The sequence below is a fragment of the Zerene cesonia genome, chromosome 17 (assembly GCF_012273895.1).
Source record: "Zerene cesonia ecotype Mississippi chromosome 17, Zerene_cesonia_1.1, whole genome shotgun sequence".
Classification (NCBI taxonomy): domain Eukaryota; kingdom Metazoa; phylum Arthropoda; class Insecta; order Lepidoptera; family Pieridae; genus Zerene; species Zerene cesonia.
This window is the reverse complement of record NC_052118.1, coordinates 2,199,394-2,223,359: the sequence shown is the minus strand read 5'-3', so window position 1 is coordinate 2,223,359 and position 23,966 is coordinate 2,199,394. Positions and strand designations below refer to the sequence as shown.

General features: G+C 31.7%; 1 protein-coding gene across 2 annotated transcripts in view; it reads left to right on the top strand.

Annotated features, from left to right (window-relative positions):
* The first annotated feature begins 18,900 nt into the window (after positions 1-18,900).
* The window catches only part of LOC119833426 (nephrin-like), a 151,138-nt gene continuing 146,072 nt past the window's right edge, over positions 18,901-23,966 (top strand). The window contains exon 1 of one of the 2 annotated variants that reach the window (XM_038357422.1): positions 18,901-19,031. The gene's annotated coding sequence lies outside the window, so the exon portion shown is untranslated. Of the gene's footprint in view, positions 19,060-23,966 lie in introns of both variants that reach the window. The other variant, XM_038357421.1, reaches the window with a different exon arrangement.

Below are 23,966 nucleotides of genomic sequence, written 5' to 3'. Positions count from 1 at the left end.
CACAATATCAAAGAAGGGTATATCTGGACGCAGTGTGGATGAAGTCATTCTTAATATCTTTTATTTAGTACTTTTAAATATAAAAATATTTGTAACTCTTACAACTAAAAATATGTATACAAACAACTTTATATGTTGTGTGTTTCTATATCGGGGATGAAGCCTATAATTTTACTGCATTCTTTTTGTTCTAGCGCTCCGGCCCGGCTTCGGCCGTGTTAGACATATACAATAAAGCACACAGGGATCACGTAGATATCCAACAGTGACAGAATTTTCCAATCGGTCCAGTAGGTACTGAGATAAGCGCGTTCAAACAAACAATCTCTTCACCTTTGTAGTATACTGCGAGTTATATATATTAAAGTATATGTATAGATTTCAATGTATAGGTTTATAACACATACAAAGCTATTTAAAATTAGCGACATGCAAACTAAATATGTAAACCGGTCTGCATGCAGGTCTACGTCTCGTACGTGTAAGTACTTCAGCAATAGCATTAATCTCGAGCAAAGTTTCAAAGGCAAACAGGAAATTCTTAGTTCAGTGTTTCTTTATAGCATATAAGCCGACATCAGACGTACTCCGTAATTGTCTGTCCTCCAGATGTTTGCAAGTGCCTTAACTCTTTTAGTGGCGACTATGAAAAATGTTTTAGTTCAGAATGAAAAATGTTTCAATAGAAGCTACTGGGACCGGGCAACTTTAAATGTATGTGCATAAGATGTATGCAATTTTAATGTTGTGATATTGAAACGCATTACCGCTTAAATATTTTGTTAGTGTATTGTGAGGGACTATATGGTCGCTATATACTCGTGAATTGATGTTTGAAGTTCATATTCACATATGGATATATTACTTTTTATTTTCGAATATAAAAAGGTGTAACATTCAAGGCTAGTAAACAAATACATATGCATAAATTAATCAATAATGCGATATTATTATGAAATATTAACTAGAGTGTAATAAAGTTATAATTTATTTAAATGTTGTTCGATATTCCTTCTAATAGAATGCAGGATACCTAGCGTGTGAAACACACATGCTGTGATGTATTTTATATTATATTATTTTTATACACAGTAATATTATAATATTCGATATCAAATTAAATGCTTACCACTAACATAAATTAAAAAAAATTAACTGCGGTGAAAAGAGGTGTATTATTAGTTTGACATCTCGTCTCTCTCGTCTGGGGCATCGTAGCTCTCAAATGGATGGACCAATTTCGATGCGTTTTTTTTATTTGAAAGCATGCTCTCTTGCGATTCATAGCTTTGAGCTTATGTTTGATGAAAATTGGTCAAAGATGGCGGCCGCCACAGAATTTCGAGTTTAATAATTTTTCATAACTCCCTCATTATGGGTATCAAATAAAAGGCATTGACTAGTTCAATACTATATTACACATTATGTCAAATTTCAAATTCCGAAACGATGCATTGGGGTCGGGGTTTTCAAATGCAATTTATACAACCTTACCTTCATTCTGTTACACTGTGAAAGAATACTTAAAGAATCCAACTAAGAAGTACAGAAAAATATGTCTGTATAGAAACTAAGTCTTAGGATTAACACTTATCTGGAACACCTTGAATAACAACAGTGGCTCTAGTATCTACAATAGCCTATAAATTCGTCAAGTCAAATACACTAACTAAAACAAAACTATTTACAACTAAAGTTCGGTGATTAACGCCTTCAACCTTACGAATAAATACTATTTATGCATACTTAACTCTGCCTTCAGCTTCGCCCGCAAATTCAAAGGAATAAATAAATAGTCCGGGGCGTTCACCGCATAGGATTTTCGGGATAAAAATACCCCATAATATGTTTTTTTTTGTGTCTCAAACTATTACTATACCATTTCTCATTAAAATCAGGAGGTGAAGAGGAGACATAAGGTTTTAGAGTATTACAGAATATAAATTTTGTATGTTTATTAGCTTTTATCTGAATTTTAGCAGTCCATTCGTAAATGATGTGGCGTTCATTTTGAGTAAAATCGTGAAGTGCATGTAGTTTGGTCGCGGACGAATCGAAACCACGGCCCGTGGCCCCTTCAGGGGTTAGGGTTGGGTTGGTGTTTTAGTCGGTAGGAATCTGACACAACCCACGGAAGCCATGCGAGATTTCCCCACCTTAAAAAAAGAAGTTTATGTAGTTTGCTCACAAGTGAAATAAAACAGTAAACCTGTATTCGGTTTACTGTCCTTTTAAATAGACTATTCCAGATTCTGTTTGTTTGCTTGTAGACCTTTAAATAACTGACAAAAATTATATAAATAACAAACCAACGACTGGATGGAGTTGGATCATTCTATCAAAGACAAAATTAAGCTTATAATAAAATTGTAATGTTTAGGTTTCCATGAATATTAATTAGTCGCAATTATGAATTCTATAATTTTGATATTAATAAATATTTTTTTTGATATCGAAATGATTATATATAATTTTTAACACCATCATGATAGTTGTCAATTAATTGGTCAAAAAGATCATTAATTTTAATTAACATTTCATGTTCCAGATGGGATGAAAAATCTGTTCATTTCAAATAATTACTGATGAATAAATAAATGCGAATAATTTACAAAATTTTAACCAGTCGTCCTAGTAAGCTTATCTGTCGTGATGATCTGTGCATATAATTTGTTGTGGGATTTAATATGTTTTTATGGTGAGTTCTATGGTATATAGATAATAAAGATTATATAATGAGATAGAATTGGGAAAGTGACTAGGAAAACAGATCACTAGCTTATGGTAAAAATAATTGACTTCGAAATAGCGTGAATTGTGAAACTTACCCATTAGCAATATTGCCGCTTCTTGCACTATTTGCTGTTGCTTTTACGTAAATAAATATTTATAAAGCATTTATATGTGACAGTAACTATAATTATCATATATATTAAATTACCGTGTCACAATTTTAGTTACCAAACTCCTCCGTAACGGCTGGACCAATTCTTATAAAATTTTGTGTGCATATTGGGTATGTCTGAGAATCGGCTAACATCTACTTTTCATACCCCTAAATTATAAGAGTAAGGCAGAACAGCGTTTGCCGGGTTAGCTAGTTATTTATGAAATTAAATTTATTTTATAAATATTATATTTTCCTCATACTATATTCTTTAAATATCAAGCGATTCAACAATTTTATTGAGTTGTAGCAAAGGCACGTTGAAAGGCATCATCAATCTTTCAAGTCATATCATACTCTAGTAAATTATTAAAGAAATCTAGCCTTTCACCCGCACCCACGAATCCAGAAGGATATTCTCATGGGAATGAAACATTTCGCCGCGTTAAAAACGTAGCCTATACCATTCTCTAGGCTTCTATGTCCAGAATCAAGAAACATATTGTGATATTGCACTGTTGCGCTATGAAAAACAACGAACAAACACCCCATCGATTTATAATATCGTTTATTTTTGTAACTACTAGCTGCGCCCCGTGATCCCGTAGGAATATTGGGATAGAAAGTTGCCTATGTGTTATACCAGTTGTCCAGCTATCTACGTACCGAATTTCATAGCAATCGGTTAAGAAGTTTTTGCTTGAAAGAGTAACAAACATACACATACACCCCTCCTCACAAACTTTCGCATTTATATCCGGTATTTGCAGTATATAATCCTACTAATATGTAGGATTTATATACTGCAAATAGTGTCCATTTTCTTAAAACTATAAAGAAAAACTCAAATCATACCAACTTTATAACCTATATTCTAGACGGATATGGTTGACAATGTATCTTTAACACTTGGTTAGTACTTCGTCGTTCATCAATCAGGTGGTTCCGTAGATCGCTCGGAGTGACTCTGGATAATTAATAGCGGACACGCCCAGCCTCGCCTTATGGTGAAGGAACCCTAATTGATGGTTGTTTACAATGTTCGCTAACATTCGCGTTTTATGTTCAGCTAAACTTTAGTGCCACGATATTTTAATACTAAGACACACATCATGCAACGTATGCAACAAATATTCAATCAATGATTCTTTTTTATAGTGCCATTTGATTTGTGAAATGACGAAAAAGGTTTTCGAAAGTCTGTTTCTCGGACAGGCGGAAAAACGATTAGTTACCTTTACGTATGCCGAAGGGATTACCAACCTTTTTTGTGGTTCAATCGAAAAATTCGAAGGCAATAAAATAAAGTGATGACGAATGAAAATCCTTACCAATATTTAAAATGCGAAAGTGTTTGTTTATTTCTCTATTTATCTTTTCACTGTGCTATAAAGCCTATCCATTTCTATGTTATTTGTATTTGGCTAAGAGGTTTGAGAGTAGCATAGACAATGTTTTTCAATGCGTTTCTTATGGGAATTTTCTTTGACAATGCGGTCGAAGCCGCGGTCGTAATACTAGTAATATATACTTTCAAGGTTAATATATCATTACAATTATATATATTTCCCAAACATATTTTCATTACTCTTTCTTCTACCTGTCCTAGAAACAAATTTAAAAACTATTTTTTATATTTTAAACATGATACATGCAACAGCGATTTAGCAATTTTTCTAAATAATAAAACGCGCCATTCTATATGTGGAATCCTGTATTCTTTCTCTATTTTAAGTATATAACTATTGTAAACAATACTTTTTTCTAGCATAATTATAATTTCACAAACTCAAACTATCGAATTAAAGCACTCCTGAAAATGCATTAAAATATTTACACGGTGCGTTTTATTCGAAAACCCAACACATTAAAATGATTAAAGGCTGCTATTAAAAACTATGAACTTCAATGCTTTCAACGTGATATTAAAGTTAGCAGACGCCTCATTAAAAATATTATTTGGCTACATGAAATCCTGTTGCACTTATCTGTATAAAATATTTGTGATATCATTACATTCGTTATTAAGGAGCCCGCTCATAAAAGCTAAAGTCGCGTCTAAGAAATATAATTAAACGCTGCTTCCAAAACTTTTTTATATTGTTACTCTTCTATTCCACACTTATTTCTTATATTCTGTACTTCTTATATATTATCTCTGGGTCTGTCAAACACAATATATGTTATAACAAAATAAACATCACAAAAATGGATTCCCAATGATAAAATGTGGTATCCTAGAATTAAATATTAATTGATTATTATTAGTAGATATGAAATAAGAGGCAAAAATCTGTTTTGATGAATTTTAACAAATCGTTTTCAATTTGAATTGTCATTTTAAGTTGTTAAATACGATTGAGAGATGCTTGGAAATTCTGTTTGAGCCTTTTGTGATAGAAAAACTAGAATTTTGGTGGGCTTAAGAAGTTTGTCCTTTTGTTTTGTTTTATTTTTTACTGAGAAACGCTGGATAAGTTTTAATTATTGGTAAATCTAGTAATTTGAGATTTGATTTCTTCGCGTACGTCTATGGATAAAGTAAACTCATCGCTTACCATATCTTATTGCAATTTTATTAAAACGTTCGTTCTTTAATTTGTGTAATTTGATATACAATTGTATGTAATTTTATATTTTAGTTAATGAAATATATTTTGATATTAATATAAGAACCATGAAGCAAAAGTTGATTCAATGTTTAATCAAATACCGCTTAAAAAATATGACAGAAGAAATTTTCAATTTCCTCATTGTTATGTTGACAACGAAATACAATTAAGGAAATAAAACATTTTTATATAACAAGCACTATCGAGACAAATTGGGCTGTTTCTTTTTGATCATTGTCCAGAAGATTCGAGGGAAATTAATGAACCGGTAGGAAGTGCGGGGGTGTTACAAAAACACTTTCCGCCGCTGGCCATAAGGGTGGACCCTAAAATTCTAATGGAATCCAACAGTTAATACAAAAACAACTGGATCGAGTTTTTACCGCTTAAATCCGCCCGGAGCTAACTTAAGGAGACAACAATGGAATAAATGTCCTTGCAAAACGCAGTGGTCCTGGGCACTTAAACGTACGTTTTTAAAATTATGAAGCAAAACCCAATCTTAGCAGTTATTCGCTCAAAAGGCATCTTTATCTAATACTCGGCACATATTTTTCTCTATTTTCAGAACAGCTCCAGATCAAAATCTTAAAAAAATAATGGCCCAAGAAATCGATATTAATAATAAAAAAAAACTTAAATTTATAATAACTCCCTGAATAATTTTTAAAAGCAATACTAATTCAAACATAGAAATGTATTTCAGTAAACTAAGCAAAATATAGCATTTAGTCGACGAACTGAGTCTATCATTAAATTGTTAGCATTAAAACATGCACAAACATTCATTGCATACTACAAATTACAGTGTTTTTTTATGAAAATCACTTTTGCGGTCCATAAATTTACAAATGTCGCTTGTGTTTTCCAATGTTATTCTTTTGATTAGCATAAGCTATTTCTCAATAGTTTATTTACTTTATAACTGTTATAGTCACATCGTGTGAGTAAAATTTATACTTTATGTATTTGTTTCAGGACTTTATGATATATTTCTTTAAAGAAAGGATATCTATATGATTGATAGGAAGTAAAAAGCCACGCTAGAATTTATAATAAATCGAGCCTAGATGCCTTTCATTAAAATAATTCATTTCATTAGACAGAGCAGACATGCAAGTATGTTTTAAAAATTAAATAATGCCCTGACCTTATTTATTCTGCGGGAAAACAAATAAAATTAGCAGAACTCTTACGTATTTGAATACGAGATTATGTAAATGATTGTGCATAATTTGAGTTAGTCTATATTTACATGATTTTAATATAAAATTCTTGTATTGCTTACTGAGATCAGTTGGATTACTATTTGAGAGTATTTTTTTTATCTTATATATAAATAAATGTAAAAAAATTTGTAGCTGAAATATTTTATGTATTATTATAACGTAAGATTCTGAAATAACATGTTCATATCATATTTTGTTGTTTGTTTTTTGGCGATGGACTCGTAGACTACTCAACAAATTTTCCCCCCTATCGGTAACTAAAGCAGTTATTCATTTTATTATTATAAATGCGAAACAAGCAATGCAAATGGTTGACATACTATTCATAGATCATACTTTTTGTCGTGAAAGCTTTTAGGGTGTCAAATTCATCTCATAGTAAATTTTGTACAATTTTGTACGAGAAATTCGAAACTAGGGTGTAAAGTTAGCATGCATTATTTATTGGTGATTACACATAGATAATTCAGCATCTCATCTCCTTTTTGAAGACAATTTCTCCTGCGTAGCTGTTTAGTTTCCGTCGACAGTGGCCATTAAGACTGAAATTCAGTCACGAGGACTATTTCTTTTTCTATTCTTACTCCTATTTAATTGTAATTATTTAACAAAGTGAGGAAAGTGAGCTTGTCTATTACTATAAGGTTTCCTTCAACAAATTTTAAGGACTGGTCACAAAAATATACCGTGAAAAAAAAAAATGGATCCATACGGTATATGGACGAAGTCGGGTGTAACAGCGAGTAATGAATAATATTCGTGAAATAGAATGAAGATTTTCACTTACTTACCTGAACATGACCTGCTTTTAGAGCAGCGTAATACATTATAATTTATACGTAACAGCTAGCTTTGGCGCGCTAATATTTTCGTCGACTTATCTCCTCGGATTATTACTATCTTTCACATAGTATAGTAATTATCTGAGTGTTACTTTACATTTTACCATTTATGGAATTATCATCTTTGGTAAGATTTATCTTTGCGAAAGTTTTGTTTATAACATAGTTTTAATGGAATTAAACAGTAGTATCAATGTTTCGTCTAGTTAAATAAAAAAATGTATTGACTTTATCTTGATAACTGAAACGAATTTTAAATTTTAGTATTCAACTAAAATAATAGTAAATAAGTACATCTTCACGAACACGATACGTAGTTTTTTATATACACATTAGCGCGTAAACGTTTAAATAATAAAAAAGCGTTTGGTATAAAAGGCAGGTTCGAATATACGTGTTTACTTTTCAACACCAACACTTTCACAAAGGGAAGAGGGATGTTTTTGCGAAATCAACATTGTACTTACCTTAATTATCAAATTTACACTTGCCCTTTACAAATTCATAAATAAACTTATCATTCCTATAGACCTATTAGCACGTCAGTTATTAAATAGGGTTGAACATGCGGAAATTCTAAGGCCTTATTACGTAGAATATATTCTGTTTGAGTTAACAAGAGATAGGTTATGTTATCACTGACAAAGGCTGTGTAATTTCAGGGCGCTGTCCTAAGAAAATATTGGACTTGTCATTTATTTGTACTGCTAAGAATACAGGGTCTAAGAAATATTATTTTAATACGAAAGAATTTAATGTAACGATAATGTTATCAAAGCTTATATCGAGGCTGGCTCAAATTTTTGATAAAGCTATTTTTGTGTGGCCTAAGATATCATCACTTCTCGTGATCGCTTGCCATCAGGCGAACAACCAGCTCAGTTGCCCGCTATTACATAAAATAAAGAATAAATAAATAAAATACTACAGCTAGCCTAGACACGTGAAAGACATTTCATTTGGCTATCCTTTTTCTACATGTGATATTAAATTGATTTATTGCCTAGATATCAAAGTGCATCTATTATTATAAATTCCATACATTGGAGATTCTATTTTACCATCGTTTGTGTCATTACAACCACGAATAAAAAATGAGTAAGAAACATATTGGATAACAATGTCAAAAATTAAAAAGGAATATCAGTATTATCTGATTATTTTGAACAAAACTAAACTACCTTTAAAATGACAGTCAGATCAAATTAAATGGGACCACACGGGCTTACAAATAAAAAGAAATCGAAATCGGGTTCCCGGCGAAAATTCTGAGGTAACAGACAAAAAAAGAGTATTCTTTTTTACTATATAGACTGTATAGTCTAAATGTGAACCTCCTATTTTTTGAAGTCGGTTGAAGAGGATTGAACACAATTCATAGTTGTTAAAACGTTGAACGTACCACGGCTACTGCCACTCTTTTGTCGTATTTCAACTGGAACCTTTTCTTCACATACTAGTATGGGATTATTAAAAAAATCCAAAGCATTTTACAAGTTTCACATTTTAATGTGGGAGTCGAGCACGCTTCGGCAAGCTCGCACCGGGGAAGTACCACACCCCCACAGAAGACCGGCGTAAAATAATAGCATGCTATTGTGTTTCATACGATGAGTGGGGGAACCGCAGGCATAGCCGAGGCCTCCTTTTCCTTTCCGACTATGACATAAAAAAGTGCAAGTATAAATGTCTTTAGCAAGATTTGCCTAAGATCAAGTAAATTGAAATAAAAGTATTACATAATCACATTATATTATTGAGGATGGCTTAAATTTTTTGATAACGGCCGCAATCGAGAGTATAATAGCATGTCTTAATCAAGATTTGCCTCAGACCTGGTGAATCGCAATAAAGGATTACATAACCACATTATATTATCTCAGACTTAATACACGAGAAATGCCAAGACGTTTAAGCTCCTAACATAAGGGTCGAGCAAGATATATGGTGCATAAGTGTTAGTCGTTTTACATGCTAACATAGTGTTTAACAATCGAGGTATTTACTAGTCAGTGGCAGTCGTCCAAGTTAGTAATTTTCTCTTAGCGCTCAAGTCGCAATTCAAGTTAACATTTCAATGTTTTATTCGGATTAAAGTTCATTTTCGCGAGCAATTTTCTAATTGACTTTTCACATATTTTATGTGCCATAGTATGAAATTTAGGCGCAATTATTACAAAGTTTTATACAGATGTTTATTTGTTACTGTTAATAATCACATTTTTATACGTAATTAGACGCTCGTTCCGGCTCCGCCCGGAAATCAAGATTCATGTTTCATCCCAAGGGAGCATTTAATCGGGATGAAAAATATTCTATCACCCAAGTCAGCTCATATCCTGTCTGTGAACTAAATTTCATCAAAATCAGTTACTTAGTTTTATCAACGTCCAAACAAATACACGTTCACATTTATAATATTAGTGTGAAATGTCATTATTGTTATGAACTTCGAGAATCCTCTTTTATAGACTTAGTTTTATCTTGTACATCTTTTAGGCGTAATTTAACCAATTGTTGATAATTTGACGCTAATTGGCCAAGGCTTACTTTACATTTAACCCTGAATCGCGGTCTCTACTTTAACATATGAATCCTTCGGCTAAATTACTTTTATGCCAGAAAAATTATGCTATTGTAACATACATGCATAAAAAACACATGTTTGTAAAATTTCCCCATTTGTTGATAATTAATTATAGTCCTTTACACACCTTACAGTCCTTTACAGTCCTTTACCACCACACAGGCTCACACTATATTTCCTTGTAAATCACTGTCTCTACTTTAAGATATGAATACCATCGCAGTATTTATTTATGCCTCAAAAATTATCCTACTATACACACTTTCTTAAAATAATATACAAGTCATTCCAAAAATCTCCGAATTTTTTAATAAAGTCTGAGATCGTAACCGCTGATCTAACACTGATACATTGGATAGTATACAATTTCATAATAAAAAAATATCGTTCTTGCGGATGAACTAGTGTTATTCAGATAATATCATTTCACTCTTGGGTATGTTTTCACAGATTTGGGTCACATTGCATTTACCGGCATGATTTGCCCCAGTTAAAAACATTTTGCATCATAAAAAAAGCTTGAAATATTGAGGTTTTGAAATCAACGCGGTTGTCGCTATAATTTCGTTGCTTTGAAATGGTTAAGACTCGCTTAGATGATTTTTGTGCGGTAGTCTGTTGTTGTTTGATGAAATTTTAATTAAATAGACCTGGCCTATATATAGAAGGTCAGGTCGCATCAAGAGCTATTGTTATTAAAGTTGTATTTAATACCTTTAGGAATGTTAATAAATTTAACGAATACACACAAATAGAGAATATATTTACAGTTGTTGATTAAAACTATAGGTGTTTTACCAATTTTGAACTCACTTCAAAACAAAAGAATAATATATGTTTTCATTGCGACAGGTTGACGTAATAATGTTTAATTTTTGGTATTAAAAAAACTTACGAAGGTAACGAGTTTATCACTGAACAAATAAATATGTCTCTTTTATTAATTGCTCTGCTTTGTTCTCATTTTTTTTATTTTATTTTATTATATATATATATATATATATATATATATATATATATATATATATATATATATATATATGTTCTAAATACTTTAATATGTCAACCTATTGATACATATTCTTGGAAGGTAAACCAATGCAAAACATAGATATTCCTATAAAAATGGTACAGTGACGATCAAGTAAGGATTGAATGAAACCAAAGAAACCAACCATATTAAAATAATGGTGCTGCTATACCGTTTAGAAGTTTTAGTAGCAAATAATATGTACAATGCTAATCCTATTACGTTGCCTATCTAATAACTAAACCACAGGATACTAGGTATGTAAAAAATCCGATAATTAAATAGTTTTCATAGCGATTGCCAGTGAAGTCGTATAATGCCCATGGATTAGCGGCTTCCACAGATTTACAGAGATTATCCGTTCAGAGCACTGAAAACTTATATTGTGCCAGCTTATGGGTTTGTCCGCATTCCCATATCGCCTACTTTGTTTGTATTTAAACGATAGAAACTGTACCGTACAGAGTATGCTAGCTTTGTGTTCAGATTGTAGGCTACGCTTTCATTTTATTATGTATTTAGAATTAGTGCTCTACTTACAATTTCTATTGTAAAATATATGGAGAAATCATTTAATTAACTGTTAAAAATAGATATTGAGTGAATGATAACTCTAATATTATCTAGCTGCAAGTCCATTCCGATTCGTGGGTTCGGTGAATTTAGAAGAGTTGGAAAATATCTGATAATGTGAAAACTATAACAACTAATCAATACAATAAAATCAATTGAACTTACAACCAAAAATCTTTCAGCCTTTCTTTATCTTGAGCTGTGTAACTTACACAACTGCCTTAAATATATATAAATTTGCTATGGCTTTGATGCATATTGTTAAAAAATCTTATTAATATCAGAGTAGTCATCAATATAGCTACGAATATGCTACGAGCGCTACGATATTCCTTCGTAGCACTGAGAAGTACTACCGTTACCGGATGTAATTGGATTTTTGCATATTGTTATCATTAACTCAACAGCACAAATGTCAGTAAAACGTAAATATAAGTGATACACTCTGTGAAATAATTATGAGTTATAATTTTTATACTCGTTTCTCAAATTTACCATACGTAATTATTTTAAGTGTCACATCGTTCTACAGTACCTATAATTTAATAATAATAATAATAATAATAAAGCCATTTATTTAAAATTTCACTATAGAATACAATATACACATATAGAATACAGTATTGTTAGTAAAAAGAAAAAATTACTTAAATTGAACAAAGGTTCCTCATAATTATAATAAGTATTTAAATAACTTATGAGATTTTTACCCCTATTTGGGTAAAGGCCTCCTCCATCTTTTTCCATAACGCTCTGTCCTTGCACGTCTTTGTCCAGTCATTTCCTGCTACCTGTATTATGTCATCAGCCTATAATTTAATACCAACGCTTAATTTTTCAAACTCAAACTGAAATCTATAATCTGTCAGTCATTTTTAAAAAACTGCTACGATTTTTCGAACAACCAATAAACGTCACAATTTTTTGTGTAATATTCGTGTAATTTTCGTTTTATCAATAGTTATGCAATATGAATAACAAAACATAATGAACAACTTCAATTATGACACAATGGACTTTATTACAATTACAAAACGGTACTTTATGAAAATGTGACTTGATCGCTTTTATTTTTTAACTTACATTAAGATAAATTGGACTATAAATTTTTTCTATAATAGTGAAGTAATGAAACGTACGATGTAAAAGGCATTCCATCCAATGAATGATAAAGTTATAGTTTTAATTTAATATAAGTCCACAGAGAGAATAAAACTCAATTACGTTCGTAACGCCTTTTTTATGGACTCTATCTAAAACAATATGATATTTTATGTTACAGTGGAACACCTATGAACATATTATGGTTAGCAGTTAGGCCTTCGCTGCGTCACCTGCTTTTTAGGGGTAAGAAAGTAGGAATGGTTTGAAGACAGAACTAAAGAATTCTGTACCATGACTCTGTTATTTTCATATGGGTTCAGAGAATCTCTAAATGAAGGTTTTTAGTATATGACCTTGTCTATATTTAATTTCATTATTTATTTGCTGAAAAACGCTGGTAAATTAATAAATAAAAAAGAATCCATGTAAGAATTATTTTCATAATTAAACAGAATTACAGTGTTGTGTTCGGAGTGATGCTTGGTAGTCCAGCTAGATATTTAAATAAGCAATAATAATTATGGAGTACATCAGGTCAGTGAAAAACACAACACCACAGTATCAATTATTACAATATTTTATTAACGAAATATAGCAGCGTTAATATATCGAGCAACAACTATTTCACGTTAAAACTCCACATGAAAAGATAAATGCTATAGAAAAACTATGTAAAATGCACATTTGCATATGCATTTTTCATACGTTCACCTTTCTGTACAGGTATAGAGATTGATGCAACTGATTAAACGGAGTTATCTTAAAAGCGGTTTTTCAACGAAAACCCTCCTTTCACACCTCAGAGAAAGAAAGTTGAACACTTTTTCGGGCTATTCGCTCGGAATCATGGTAAATAGAGAAAAAGTGCACGTTTTAAACCACACAATGTAGATATTTTTACTCGAACAGAAATGTTTACGGGAACGTACTTTTGTAAAAGATGTCACTGCGTTTATTTTTAACGCTTTGATGGAATTCGTAAATGTGGAACGAATTGAATGTCCGTTTCTGAATTCAATTATAATGAAAAACGTACATTTTGATACAAAAAGTAATAACTACATTACTTTTTAAACAAAAATAAGAAGTATTCAGTTAAAAAGATCAATATATAATATATATTATTCTGCAATATCAAGTTTGTAGTCAGTATTTAAGATGCGAAAGAAAAATCATTCATTTTATCGTATCATTCTTTTCCACTGGATATAAATTTGCTTTTCATAGGTCGAAAATTCAAATTTAGAGGAGAACCTATCGAAAATAACTTACGGAACATTGAATTTACCAACAAGGCAAGTCAATTATCATCAGTCGTGTTGATTGTCACTCGAAGTGTCGTCTATTTTAATTTAATTGATTTATCGTTCAAGAAAATTCTGAATATAATTTATAATAAAAGGAATCAACTTGAACAATGAACCTTTTTTGCTTAGGGGTATCGCTTATGAAACCTTATTTTAATAACTATAAGTATTGTCATTTCAAAAAATGCCATTGTTGAGATTTTTATAAACGTGAATCAACTCTGTATGAAATGTATACATATAATAAGACCGCAACCAGACATACATAATTTCTTTTAAAAATATATTTTTTTTTGTACATGATTTCTTTTAAATATATCTCAAATACATATTATATTTCTTTACTAGAACTGGTCTGCAAATAAAAAACACTAATTAAGGTATAGGTGGTAGCTTTTATAAATAAAAAGTACTTCTATTAAATAGAATTCAATATAATGTAAACGGCAGGGTATGAATTCTAAAGTTAATTAAATATCACTCCAACAATATTATCCCACCTCTTAAAGCTTTGTAAACTTATCAAATAGTTTTATACAACACGAAGTAAAATTATGAAGAGAATCTAGAAATTTTCCTTTCCTCCTTATTCCTTAAAACGTGGGTTCATGGTCGGTGGTGATCGCTTACCATTAGGTGAACCACCGACTCAGATACCCGCTCTTACATAAATAAAAATTGTTCATAAATAAACACACACACACAAACGATACGGTAATATGCATTTTCAAAAGGCACCAAGAAGCTTCTTGAACTTTGACGAGCATTTGCAAGTGAATTGATGCAATCTCAGCGCTAATACATTGTCTTATAAAAATTATCCATACGTTGCAAGAGTAAAAAACTTCATTGTCTATTTTAATAGCCCCTCCGCTCCCGTGTGACTATAATAAGCATATTATTAATAGATTCAACCTTTATTATTAAAAGCTTTTTATAGTTAAATATACACGAGATAATTTATTACGGCCTCTATAAAAATACTTTCTATGCTATCATATATTCTCCCTTCGGGTATTCTAAGAGTGGGAACACGATATCTTTAGAAGCTTTCAATTCGTTGTGAAATTGAGTACAGTACTCTGAAACATATTCATCGATTGATGGTGACAGAAACCTAAACTTTTAGCGGCGAATCGTAAAACGTGTTAGATTAGTCCTCGAATTTCGTAAATGATTGTATTAATAGTAAGTAATTGGGACGTTTAAATATTATCCATACAAATAAAAATGAAATACAAAAATTGGTTACGCACAGGGGTTGGCACATCCTTTATAAAGTAGATAGAAAAAAATATTTGTCTCTTAAATATGATTTTGACATGTGACATGTGTATGTTGAAGCTCAATTTTTTTGGTTATCGCGTGAAGGTGGTGATAAAACATTATTTAAGTTGATTATTAAGAAACAGTCATGACCACTTTGCTATAGGCAATAATTTTCAATAAAAATAAATTATAAAAAATAAGTTCTATATGGTGAACAAATAAGTGTAGGTCGACCTCATATGGTCTTCTATACTATGGAGGAATCTATTCTATTACAAACTTAGTGATATGGGAGGCTACCCAACCTCCCAGACAACGTCATTTGTTGTTTCTGAACCATTATTGAAACGTTAAAAAATCTATGACGCGTCGTATTTATTTCAAAGCGGTTTATACAGCGAACGCACTGTAATGTAGATATTCCTCATATTTTCTGAATAGTATAAATAGACTGCGCTTTTTGCAATATTCTTGTGTGGAATAACGCAATGTTCATATTTACGAGTATGCATTGTTCGCCCATGCACAATGTGAAATCTGGACAAATAGTTTTTAGTATTTATGAAAATAATATAACTTTGCTTATGCAGTTTGGAAACTGTTTCGCCCGCGTATTATGAGAAAAATAAGACAGTCCCGGGGTTGTACCCTGACAGTACCCATTCCGATATCCGGGATAAAAACTATCTTTAGTCGTTTTCGAGTATCAAACTATCTCTATACTAAAATTCTATCCATATCAATTCAGTGGATTAGTGGCAGGCAGTTTGTTGCATATGTGTATATATTTAACAATAATAAGGATGTACGTGAATGTTTGAGCTATGGTTTATGAACGTAACGTACACATTTTTGTTTGTTTATTGTTTGATATCTAAATATACTATATCTTAATATTAGCGCAGACTATTATACATTTATGAACATTACTTCCAAATCATCCCAAAAACATAACTTAAGCTCAAAAATACACAGCTATTTTATTATAATCTTCATTTATAAACAGTTATAAAAGTATTATTACTGTTAAATAATATTCAACTATGATATTTGAACTTAAAATGCTCAGTCACATGATACGTAATTAAATTTACAGATTCATAAATATAAATTCTAATTATTTTAATGATGTAATTATTCATTTGATTTAGAAGATTTCATTTCATCAAATGGTGTTTCAAATATTATTTAAATAAATATAAGGTCCAAAATAAATTCTATTTGAATCTGTGTCCATGCTTTGAAAAAAAAATATAAAAAATAGTTAAATTAATAAGGCAGGAAACTTAATCATATTTCAAAAGCATCTGTGCCCGTTCCATAGCATTGTTTTAGGTGAAATTCAAACCTACAAACACCCACATCGCGCAAAGAACTTCAAAGGTGCATACAATTTTAATTTCCACCATCCTAAGTCGCACAAAGCTAATTTACAAAGGATGGAATAATACCCTAGTTACGTAAAGACATCGCATTATTGCTTAACTCGTCTCGCACTAACAATCGCTGGTAGTTAATCAAGGTGACTACAAGTCGGGTTCTGCATGTTGCCAACACCGTTTTTGTTGTTCACGACACACCGAGACTCCAAAATCGTTGTTATTTTCACGGCAGACTAACCGTCTGGATTCCATTAATGTCTGCTAACGACCGGACGTATTTCGAATTGGGGTTTAAAAGGGTTGAGTGGTTTCGTACAATCGTTCTGATAAAAGGGGATGAATGTTCCAGCTTTGCGAGGTTTAAAAGATGTCCCGTGGATTAATTTGAGCGTCGATGAACTAATAAGAACCTTGTTTTGTGCAATTACATTTTATTGGGTCGGACTTGCCGCTTTATCTTCCTTGGAGTTGTAAAACTTGGGTCGCTCAAATTTTCGTAACAACCGTTTTATTACTGAAATATTTTATTATCTAAATGGTGCTTGAATAATTTGGTCTTCAATATTTTATTTGCATCAAAGGAGAGTTTTATTATCGCAGAAAATAATGATGTCACTCGCCCAGTCCAGTGGAGCAGATCGAAAGGGAAGAATTATCCTTTTTCTTTATATTTTTATGATTATTTATTTGGTTAATTTCGATGTTTTACTGATTTTCTCTTTACTTCAGAAATAAATACCTATTATACTGTAAATATTTATTACACATTAAAAACATTCATTTATTTATCATTCATTCAAGACTTATAAATAATTAATTCTAATATAAACGGACCACAATATAATATTTAGATTTGCTTAATTAAATAATAGGGTAAACGCTCTAAAATACTTAATGACAAGTAATCCTATAGTCTGTGTTATTATATAAACAACACTTTCACTTACGAAAATATCACGAACTGTGAAAAGCGATGAGTGATTAAAGATCATGGTTTGATAATAAAATTATATTTTTATATATTTCAAGGAGAATGTTTCAATAAAATTTCCTCCCTGTGTTAAACAAATTTATTAGAAGAACTACAATTCGTTTCAGTCTTCCTCTTACAATATCTTTGCCTTGATATTGCCAACAGTCATAACAAACAACCGTCAAAATCATGTATGTCATATTTGGCGTCATATAATGCTAAGCATATAATGCTAAGATGTTCTGTATTTCATCTTCAAACGAAAGGTATTCAAAACGCTTTTTCCCGCCAATAATTTATGTATGTGCGCTCTTTTTGGCGAGGTATTTCTTGAATTTATTGACATTTTGAACAAAAACTATCTACACGAATACATCATAATTTAAGGTTTATTGCATAGAATACGTGGACGTGCAGTTTCACAGACCGCAGTCGAAGGAAAAACTACCAATCAAATATGTGGCCAGGAATGCAACCCAAATAGTCTTTTCGATATCAAATTCAAAGCAACTGGGTGCTTCTGACGAGGGAAAACTACTGGAGTGGGCAAAATTTAAAATAAGTGCGAGCGGTCTGCCAGTGCGTCCATTATTAAAAGTTAATTATAAGCAACATAGTTTGTGGGTCACCTGATGTTAAGAGCTACAACCGATGAATATTTGTAACTCCTCTACAAATGTTTTGCCGATCCTACGGGATAAAAAAAGGATTGATGAGGGAAATGATGATGATGACTGTTAAAGGTGAGGGAAAAGTTAGGTTAACCGCCGCCGAACGACATGAATATGATTTTGAAACATTTTATTGCTTCGGACTCGCAGCTTAGTTCTTCCTTAGAAGTTGTAGAACTTGGGTCGCTCAAATTTTCGTTTCGTTGTACCGCAGTTTTTTATTTACCGCTGTTGACATAATCCATCACAACAAAATAGTAACTTGTAAATTCGTGCAAAAAACTTGAAGTGTCAATCTTGTTTGCGCATGCGCTGTTCCGATTTTAACGCGGGCTTGTATGCGGTCCTTAGTAATTGGCCGTTCGCCGACCGGTCTGAACCTGCTCGCACCGGTTATTACTACATCGCGTTTTCGTGTTTACGCGGTGTGCGCGAGAATGGTGGACTTTAGGACATTTCTGTAAGTGAGTACTCGAGGATTTTGAGTGAGTGTCAACTTTTATGGTAAAGTTCTAACTCAGTTAACTTGACGTGATTGTGTTTGTGAGTGGATTTTTATGTGACGGTGAGTGAAGACTCTGTAAACTTTTTGCGTAAGTAAAATATGTTTGCAGGATTCATAAAAGCTGTTGACTTTTCTTTTAGAAATATTATTATGTTCATGCCTATTATAATCATGATCATGACAGCTTGTTATAATTAACGGCTGAAAATTATATATTTTTTTTTACTTAGTAAAAATACTTAACCGACATTAATGCTTGATAGTTTTTCAAAATTAATATTAAAAACAGAGATGGTAAATATTAGCTTTTAGAGAGAGTTTGATTCATTTTAATATAGCCTATGAAATCATGAGCGTTTCAATGAATAGCTTTAAGCTTTTTCAGCTTAAAGTTTCAATACAAACTCGAGATATAAGCTTTCAGGAGATAGAAATTAACTGTTAAATCAAATGATAGGTCTGACTGGATAAATGAAATACATTTATCATCATCATCATCATCATCATCAGCCCATACATGTTCCCACTGCTGGGACACAGGCCTCCTATGAGGGTTCAGGCCATAATCCACCACGCTGGCCAAGTGCGGGTTGGCAGATGTCACATGTCGTCGAACTTTTGATTCTCGGACATGCCGGTTTCCTCACGATGTTTTCCTTCACCGTTTTAAGCAGTGGTGATGTTATCTACATGCGCAGATAAATTGAAAAATCAATTTATTTCCTGCGCGCTCCGCCCGGTCTCGAACCCCGACCTATCGATTTTAAAGTCCGAGGTTCTCACCACTGAGCCACCACTGCTTAATATACATTTATAATAAAATACATTTATAATATGTTAATTTTCTTTTACGATATCGATATCGTAGTATAAAACGAGTGTATTTATATAATTTCATTATGAAATAGGAAAATTAGTATCTAAAGTATTTAAGAAAATTAAGATGACTTAATTAAAAAAAGACTTCTCATAAATTGCATAATTATCAGATAAATTCATGCTATTAAAAATAACTTAATAAATTTATCAATTCAAACGGTTGAATGAAATATTTGGGATTTTAAGTATTAATTTATATGTATATTAAAATTTTCATTATAAGGTAGCAGTTATTTATAATTAGGACACTATTGTATACTTGAAATATATCTATACTTTATAGCTTGATCTTGCTTGATCAAATTAAAAAATAGCAAAAATTTTCTATCAAACACAAAAGAATCACGCCAATCGGTTGAAAACCCACGACGTTACCTTCATTCATGTCCGTCAAAAATACTGAGGTTTTTATCTAAATTGTAGACCTTACTATAGATTATTATAGACTAGCATTCTAGTATTTGATTGTATTTACAAATTTCTGAGTATCAAACACACATAAGGTTAAGACAGTCGCTTGTAGCATTCATCGTCTCGACTACTGCAAGGCGATTTACTAATGATCATCTTGCGATTTAGTTTTTTTACTACAAATATGTGTAGGAAAAACCCCCATCAAAAATATTTCACGTAAAACAAAAAGTTCTCGCGCAAAGTAAAGCGCCTAACTCTACATCATGTAGAGTAAAGCTACGGCTTAACTGAACGAGTCCTAATTTTACAAAACTCTACACTAGTTAAAATATGTGACTTGGTCGTCTTGTTGCAACAAGAACTATTGTAATGAATTGATAAAGTTTTTAACTTATGCTCGCGTCCCCAGATCGGGAAACGGCCAAGCCACATATACCAGCCAAGCCGAGTAATTAGTAGAAAAGTTTATATGTAATCATCACTTTTTTGACATTATTTAATATAAAAAATACATATACGTAGTATCTACATACCACCTTTTAGACTTGGCTGGCACTTACTTCAAATAGTTATATAGGTACTCATCTAATAGAAACTCATCTAAGGGTACCGCTTATAATTATAATACTTTATGCTTTTGGTTGCCTATCTGCAGTTAAAAGTCACGTAAATCTTGATATCCAACTGTGATGAACACAGCAAAAATATAAATATGTATATTACAAACGATTCACAGACTTATAGCAGAATATGTATGAGAGTATACGTAGGAAAACTAATAACTCAAAAAAATACTATGCATAATGAAATAGAAAGGAAAATAACGAATACATGGAGACGATATTGGTCTATCAGCGAAATAATGAATAATGAAGACACGAAACAAAGGGAAGAGGAAAGTATTCAATACTTACATTTTGCGATGGTAAACTTATGGATGACATACATGAGCGCTGAAAGATAAATATATGAATAAGGCTATAGAAAGAAGTGTAATGAGTCTTAAGAGAATCATTGTGGGAGTCAAGCACGCTTCGTCACGATTTGGGCCAGCTCGCACCGGTGAATTACCACACCCCCACAGAAAACCGGCGTGAAATAATAGCTTGCTATTGTGTTTCGTACGGTGAGTGGGGGAGCCGGAGGCCCATATCCATTTCCTCACCCTTCCCAGTCCTTTCCTTTATTCCTCTCATCAATCCTTTCCTAATTCCTTACCAATTAAAGTCGGCAATCCATTTGTAGAGGCGAAAGGTCTGCAATTGACCTTACGCCTCTCTAAATGTTCATGGGCGGTAGCGCTTACCATCAGGCGACCCACCAGCTCCATTGCTGACTATGACATAAAAAAAGAGAAAGCATAAAATAAAACTAGAAGAAGTAAAATGAATAACTAAATTCCAAGACGCAAAGACACCCAAGATTTAAAATGATATTTGACATATGCTAGGAAACAAATGAGAAATGTACAAATTATAATTTGCCTATATGTTATTTCAGTTGTCCAGCTATCTACGTACCAAACTTCATTGCAATCGGTTCAGTAGTTTTTGCGTGAAAGAGCAACAAAACACATCCTTACAAACTTTCTCATTTATAATATTAGTAGGATTAGTAGGATGAAGAAGCAATCATGACAACTGAATCGTTAGGAAGATGACCCAAAAGTGGATGATTCAGAGTAGATGCGAACAGTGACCGATGGCAGATGGTAATCTTTGGAAGCCTTAGACGAAGGACAAACTGTTTACTAAAAACCCATAAAAAGCTATAGATATTCAGATAATAAAGTTTAACATGAATTTGAATATATTCATACTGATATATTTAGTTGTAAACAGTAATAAATACTCATTTACTTTTTATATATTTTTGTCTACATGTGATCTGCATTAAATTATTATCTAATGATAATCTTTTGGTATTAGACCGATCTTAATTTATCCGTTGATCTATCATATTAATGATAAATTTAAAGTTTATTATATAAAGTTTATATAGAGTATACTTGCATACAAGAAGTGGTCGTACTCAGGTAACAAAATCATATTTTTTGTGTAGTATTATGATAATTCTACTAATATTGTGTTGTATGGATGAATGTATGGATATTTGTTACTCTTTCACGCGAAAACAGCTTATTAACAGCTTAAACTATATGAAATTTGGTACAGAGGTAGATTAGAGTCTGAATTAGCACACACTACTTTACTAGATGGCGGTCAGCTAGTACTTTAATAAATTTCAAAAAATTCTCAATAATGGTTAATTAAATTAAATATGCAATTTAATGGTTATAAATTTCATGTGATTAAAAATAAACATATGATTGCAATTTTCAATTATAAAGCGTAAAACAATTCAACGAAATAGTTTATACCCTCAGTGCAATGTTTTGCCCAACACTGCCGGTACAGAAACGTAATTAGATGAAAATCCTATCATCTCAGTTGCTTTTGACCTAATATAAATTCTAACCTCACATCGCGCACTTGCATGTGACACATTACACTGAAACTTATGCTTTAATACGACAAACATCAGCTAGAATGGTGGTGAGATTGACTATTATGATAATACGTGCTGCGCCCCGCGGTTTCGACCGCGTAAGTCCGTATCCCGTAGGAATATCGGGATAAAAAGTTGCATATATGTTATTCTAGTTGTCCAGCTGTCTACATACCAAATTTCATTGCAATCGGTTCTGTAGTTTTTGCGTGACAGAGCAACAAACACACACACATCCTTACAAACTTTCGCGTTTATAATATTAGTAGGATAGTAGGATTAATCTATTAAATACTTAACCTGAAGAAATAAGACGTGTTTGAGTTTAAGGTTAAGTTTAATATATATGTTATCTGCGTTTATACAATAATATACATTATTGTACATACTAGTTAGCATTTATTTAGTTATAGTTTATTGTTATAAACTCTTATTCTGGTACTTCAATTTAATATGCACCGTGACTCAATAATTATTTATTCATCTTATTTGGGTGCCTGGAAGAGATATGCCAGCGATAATCTTTGCATTGATAAATAATTAAATGTGTTGTTACGTTTTAAAATGTATTGTATATGGTGTACGATAAACGATTTTTCATTTATTTATTTATGCAACATGATTGGTGTTGCTTTAATTCGTGATTGTAATCAATTGGGAGAGAAGAATTCTTCTATATTATTTAGCAGTTTTTAACGATGTTCTGAAAACCGAAGAAATTTCTTAATTTGACTATTTTTTTGGATTTATTACTCAATAATTCTGTGGATTTTCAAAAGGCGTGATTTTTTTATTGTTGATATTAATGTTCTTTTATGGTATTATCATTAAAATGTTTAAAATTTTCATTAAAAGGTTTTGTAAATGTGGTAGATAAAATTATATTTTACTAGCTTTCACACGTGGCTTTGCACACGTTAATTCAGAGTAGTTTGATAGATGTTATTATACATATAAACCTTCTCATGAATCATTCTATCTATTAAAAAAAGCCCCATCAAAATCCGTTACACGGCTTTAAAGATTTAGGTATACAAAGGGACAGAGAAAGTGACTTTGTTTAATAGTATGTAGTGATGTAACAGTCTATGACGATTATCTTTTACATAGTTTTATTTATTTATTTATTTATTTATTTATTCTTTATTGCACACACTTACAAAATATAAAAAAAAGAAATAAAATTTAACAAAA